The following is a 6,000-nucleotide window of genomic DNA, read 5'->3' on the forward strand; positions in this document are numbered from 1 at the left end:
ACGCCCTTGTTATGTCGTTAAATTTATTGCGTTTTTAAAATAATTACCACAAAGAAACACCTCACTTGTTCCTTGTTATCGTTCGCACGCAGCATATGACTGTTTAATTGCGTTGCAGATACAATTTTAAGCTCAATGCAAGTCGAGATCCAAAACAAATCACCGGGCTCACTGTCGATAGCGGGAAAGGCCTACGAGGCCGGGGAAGATAATTAAAAATAAATCCATTTATATACAGCATACCCACTGCTCCTGGTTGGCCGTGCGGTCTCTTTTCGAAATTATTGCCCTAGGCAGCTGGCCGGAGACTTTTGCGATCGGACGGGCGAGAACGTTATTAATTTTCAATACGATAACACTCACCGAAAGTGAGCGAATGAATCGATGAACGAACCGAGACCGAAACCTAATTGAAGTCCCCAGCCAGCCAGCCAGGCCACCCCGGCCAGGGACTGAATAAGGTCTGAACACACATGGCTTTCCAGCAATGGCTACGTTTCGAGGCGAGCAGTTCGCTTATAATTTCATCTGGCGAGTTGTTAGAGGCGGTGGTAGCTCAATTTCTTAGGCCCGACCGAGACCTCTCCCCACGGTGCCCAAAAGGCGTTGCCGTTCAGAGAGGTCCAGAAGTTCGTTAGCTGGCAGGCAAGACCACAAGGACCTTTCAGGGACCTCTACCGGGAGGAATCGCAATCACAACTGCAAGCAATCCCACCAACACGGCAAGCCACAACCCGACGAACCCGAGCAAGATGATGCCGTCCGTTGTTGCATCTGAGGATATGCTCGGAAATGAAATCAATAATTATTGTGCGGAGTAGCTCGAGGAACGTGGCGCTTTAGCTCCGACTCGATCACCATTAGTCACTCGCACCCATTGTCGCCCGCAAAGGATGGGACGGACACCTTTTTGCTCAAGAGTCCCGACTGTGGTTTGGGACCCGCTGCGGAAGTCAGCATCGATGTCCATAATTTCCAGCACCCTTTTCCGGTTGCCACAAGGGCTCAAACCCTACCACCGTTAGCTGCGGGAAACTGCAAGACTGTATTGCAGCAATCGTGTGGTTATGTCGATGTCCTTGCTCGAGCTTCTCGAATGTGTGCAGACGCACATACACACCCTTTCGTGGCTCATCGGATTGACACACAGAAACAGCTGCAGCTCGGTGGTGGACATCGATAACCTCAAAAACCCCTGGCGTACCTGCGAGCAGGGGTATTATACGGGACGGCCGCATTATTTATGTTTATTCAATAACCAATTTATTTCCGTCGCTCGACACAATCAACACGAGAGTGGAGGGTTTTCGTACGCTCACAATGCCGGTTCGAGGACGGCAGGAGGGAAAACAACCGATAAACACTGGCATCGGTTCCCGTCGCTGGGGTTCGTGAGCGACCAGGCGCCTCCATCGGTTGGCAGCGAGTTTGAAGGCATTTGGCGTTTGGAGTTCATCCGACGTGCCCGAGAATCGTTGAGGACATGGGTGAAGAATTAGTGTGCCAGCATCGTGTGTCGTTGGTTGTGTCCGTTCGGGGGTTTGGCCGATTGTTGCACGGTCATATTTTTCAACCGCAAAACCAGAAACCACCCTCAAACAAACTTCGAGTTCTCCGTTCCGAGCGTTCGAGGCCAGCTTGTGGATGGAAGTTTGTTCTTTACGGTTATCACCTGCGCCTTCCGGTAGGGCCTACGATGGGTGCTGTTTTCATTTAGTACAACGATATACAACCCCGGAATCCCCGGGTTGTGTGACGCGTCGGCATCGAACGCACGGTACTTCGGGTCTTTCCAGCCAATATATTCCCATCGATAGGGAACCGGGTGGAATGACAGTAAAAAAAAGAGAAACAAAAATGCAAATCCTTCCCGTCCCAGCACGGACGAAGTTTGCTAACGAGTCACCGTCAGCGAGGGTCAGTTTATGGTTGGGAACGTGCAATAACTTCCGGAAGAAACACTGCCCATAGCTCAACCATGGGCTCCGGTGAAAGTTGATCCGACAGCCATTGGCCACGTTGAGCGTGCTGGGTTTGAGGAAGGAAATTAGACCATTCCGACGTCCGATCGAAACGAGCTGGGTAGCCTGGTTGGTGGGAATGTACTTTCCCGGACGTGGCGTAAACGGATGAACGAGTGAAAAATGCAGGCGATTAATCCACGGGTTCGTGTCCCGTCGATGAACGTCAGCTTTGGCGGTCTGCTGGGGTCCTGATCCGAAGGTGAACGGTCACCAAAACTCGTTTGACCGTTTGCTCCGGTTGGCGTGCCGGAGATTGTGTGACGGAACTCTCACGCCGGTGGTCTTGCACCGTACGATAGAACCCTTATTTACGGCGTCCGTCAGCTCAGTGAGATGTCATACATTTGTTTCGCAGAAATTGCTAAAATGCATACAGCTCTTCAGCTTTACTGCGTCGATTGTTGCTCCGCTCGAAGGGTGAGTAGCTGAATTGAGACAAGAAAACGAAACGTTTCGAAAATGAAGACAAGTTACGAAACCGAATTTTGATCGCCTGTGGTAACATCCGTCAAGTGCCGCGAAAGCGTTGGTGACCGGAAACGTCCCTGGTTCCTTGCGGGTTGTACGCCAGTGCATTACGAACCGGTAGATGAGCGACTGGTCCGCGTCTTCAAAATGTTCCTCCGTTCGAAATAAAGGTTCTTCTCTACCCGCTGGCGTTTGGTACGGTTCGGATGCTTCGTTTGGTGCTTTCCACCAGCTTACCATTCCTCATGCTGGGCCGCCTATTGTCGGTTGGTGAAATAAATTGTCAACTCACGAAGCCCGCCCTCGCAAGGACTCGAGCAAAAGGACGACCATCTCACCGATGGTCGGTTGCACGATCTCCTTGCGGCTTGAAGCATCGATTCGACGGTATGTCAACGGTTCCTCCGGAAGCATCGTTCTTTCCGGACCGTCTTAGCAACGGCCGCACAAGATGCATCCCGCATTCTTCCCGTCTTGTGGACGGAGACAACCATCTAATTGTGCCTTTTGTGCCCGTGCACTGCCTTTTACGTGTTTTCGCCTCGACGCTGACAAGAAGACGCTACTTTCATGTGTGGAAAACATCCTTCCCCGGTGGCTTTTCATCGATGTCCATCAGTCATCGGCCAGAGTCGACGGTCCGGAGAAGTTGTCTCGGGTGTAGAGCGCCCGAGAACAAAATGCTCCCCGGACCGGAATTAATTGGACATCGTCGGCTTCGTCGTCGTTGTCGTCCTTTCCATCGACAAGCCGTGACCGCTTTCGACGACGGTGATACGGCTCGGGGAAGCACCGGACGACGGATGGTTGTTGACAGTTCTTCAGGCGTTCTTTTGAATTCGGGCTCTTCTCTGCCGGTTGCCGCGACTCGAGCGACACTGAGGGTTACCATTTTTGCGCGTCAGCTTTTTGGAGTAGTAGCCAAAAATAAAACTACATCCAATTTTCTGTTGTTTGCTAGTTTGCAGGGAAATTGGGCAACGTTTGTTGACTGTCCTACTGTCAAATTTGACAGCAGTCGTTTGCGACAAAATGGCGGCAGTTGGATCGTCTCCAAAGAGTCTATAAGGATATGCGTATTTGCGCGACATAATTAATCAACATTGAAAGCTCATCCTTCATGTTTACGGAATTGATTTCATTCCCATCGAGTAAACCTGCAGCCAGACCTGTTCAAACGAGTCTGCTCTTTTCGGGATGGCGTTGCGGACGTGTTTGTATGTTTTTTTGGGCAAACTCGACAAAAGAGCACACCGGGAGGAACCGGTGGCAACGGCATCGGTGTCCGGGCGGGTCGATGGAATCTGTGCGGCCTACATAGATCGCGAGGCGTTGACGGTATGCAGGTGGCCACATTCTTCCACCCTCAAGAAGGATCCTCAGCCTCGTCCTCACCGTTCTGCTGAGAGCTCGTGGTACCGTACGGTTTCCCGGTGTTAGTTCCAGCGGACGAAAGACGGAAGCACACCGTACGTAACGGTATTTGAGCCTCGCTCCATTATCGGTGTGCATGAGATAAGGTATCAACCGGCGAAATTAGGACCCGCCTGGATGCTCACCCTCAGCTTCGTCCCCATCGAGTAGACTCTTCATTGGCTTCGAGGGAAGAAGCAAAGAAAAAAAGGCAACCCAGGCTGTCCCAAGAATTCGTACCATCCGGCTGGGGATGGAGCGAATCCATTGGCTATAAGTCATCGCACTGTGCGGTTACCATGGGAGCAATCTTCTCGGTGGTAATTCCACGAGGTGAATCCAACCGTTGCCTGCACCCGGACAATAATCTCGGTCTGGTGGTGGTGTGGATGGCTCGGCGTAAATGATGATTTTCGCGCTTGATTTGATTTTCCCCGGTGTTTGCAGACGCCATTGTTCGTAGTGTGTGTCGTTTTCGTCCTCCGCTCCGTTGCTCGTGTATTTTCCCATTTTCCAAGAGGCCGTGCGATCCCGGATCGATCGAATTTATCTGGCAAACTTTTGCGCCCGTCGCCTTTTGCGCGTTGTCATTTCATCGTTGATCGTGTCCATTTATTTATCGTTTTTTTGTTGTTGTTGCTGGTGGTATGCTGTTGTTTGGGGAACCGTTTGGCCTGGGGAACAATTTCACCACGTTGTCGTTTATTTCGTGAGGGTTTGAGAACCGAACAGAGCCGACTAAATCATTCTCGAGGCTGTCCGGGGGTGAAGTATGCACAACATAAAATAAAGCTCGCTTCCTTCCCGGAAAAGCGCTCGCCATTTTTCGTATCAACCGACCTGAGCCGGGGTGATGGCGAGAAAATAGTTCAAATTGAATTGGAAAACTTTGCCCTGGCCCGTTTGCTGGCGAGTGTGGTTAGACGTGTGGTGCATCCCTACCAAGAACTGCTTGCATACGATCGGTCAGTGGTTAGCGACCACATAGGGTAAGCCACGAGGGCCAGTAAGAAGCAGAGAAAAAAATACCGTTCCAAACGCCCAAGTGTCCGGGGACGAAACGAGCGAAAGAAGATGCAAAACAAAAAAAATAATATGAAGGAAATTGGAAACTTCCAGCCGGTCCAGCGGTGTTATTGCTATGCCGATGGAACACGCCGGTGGGAATATGACTAAGCCAATCTAACGTCGGCAGGGCGGAAGTTTTATTTACTGCTTATAAATTTATCGCAACCGTCAAGTGAAGGTTGAAATTTATTTAAGTATTCCTCGAAAAAGGGTTCGAGTCGATGTTGGCGGAAAGACACGGGATGGAATTTTGAAATAGATGCTGCTTTTCCCGAGCGTCAAAATGCTATCGAGCGATTTCGTTGGCCCACCGGGGTCAGCGGGAGTTTTGTTTTCGATGCTAAATTTAACAGCGAGGTGTGTTTCGGGCGTCCTCGACCGATATCACCGTGCGCCCCCCCGTGCGGTGGGGTTTCGTTGGGAAAAGCGCTCCGCAAATAAATGTAACCACAAATGGAGGCGCCTGGTCGCTGGTACATCGGGCGGTACGGGGATTCGTGCGGGTGAGAATAAAAAGGATTTTCAACCGCTTGCGAGAAGAAAGGTTAACCGAGCTAACTTTCCCGTTGGCAGCGAACTCTCCGAAGTGGGCCGTTTGATTTGTTGTTTGCCGTGCTGCGTACCGTGAAGCTCCGATGGGGTTTTGGGGAGATTTCGTGAGCTTTTACGCCACACAGGGCGTAACCCATCTGCGCTCTCCCAAAGGGCTCTGAGCATCAGAAAACAGTGGGAAAGAGAGCAAGGTAACTGAACTACGTTTGAAAAACAAAAAAAAAAAACAGTATTATCTGGAAGCTGGGCAAAACGAAGACGTAGAAGTGCTCAAGTTTGATTAGCTAACCTTGGGCAAGGGATTGAATTTTTCTACTCATTATCAAGTCGGTTAGAAAGTTGTGCCGTTGAACAAGGCTTCTTTGGCATCACTGATCACACACATGCATACCAACGTGGTACGAAGCTTTGTTAAGCCTGGTGTTGGTGCTTGTGGTCAGATGGAAGCCATCTACAACAACAGCACCCTGTGTGG

Source organism: Anopheles nili, chromosome 2 (assembly GCF_943737925.1).
Source record: "Anopheles nili chromosome 2, idAnoNiliSN_F5_01, whole genome shotgun sequence".
Taxonomy (NCBI): domain Eukaryota; kingdom Metazoa; phylum Arthropoda; class Insecta; order Diptera; family Culicidae; genus Anopheles; species Anopheles nili.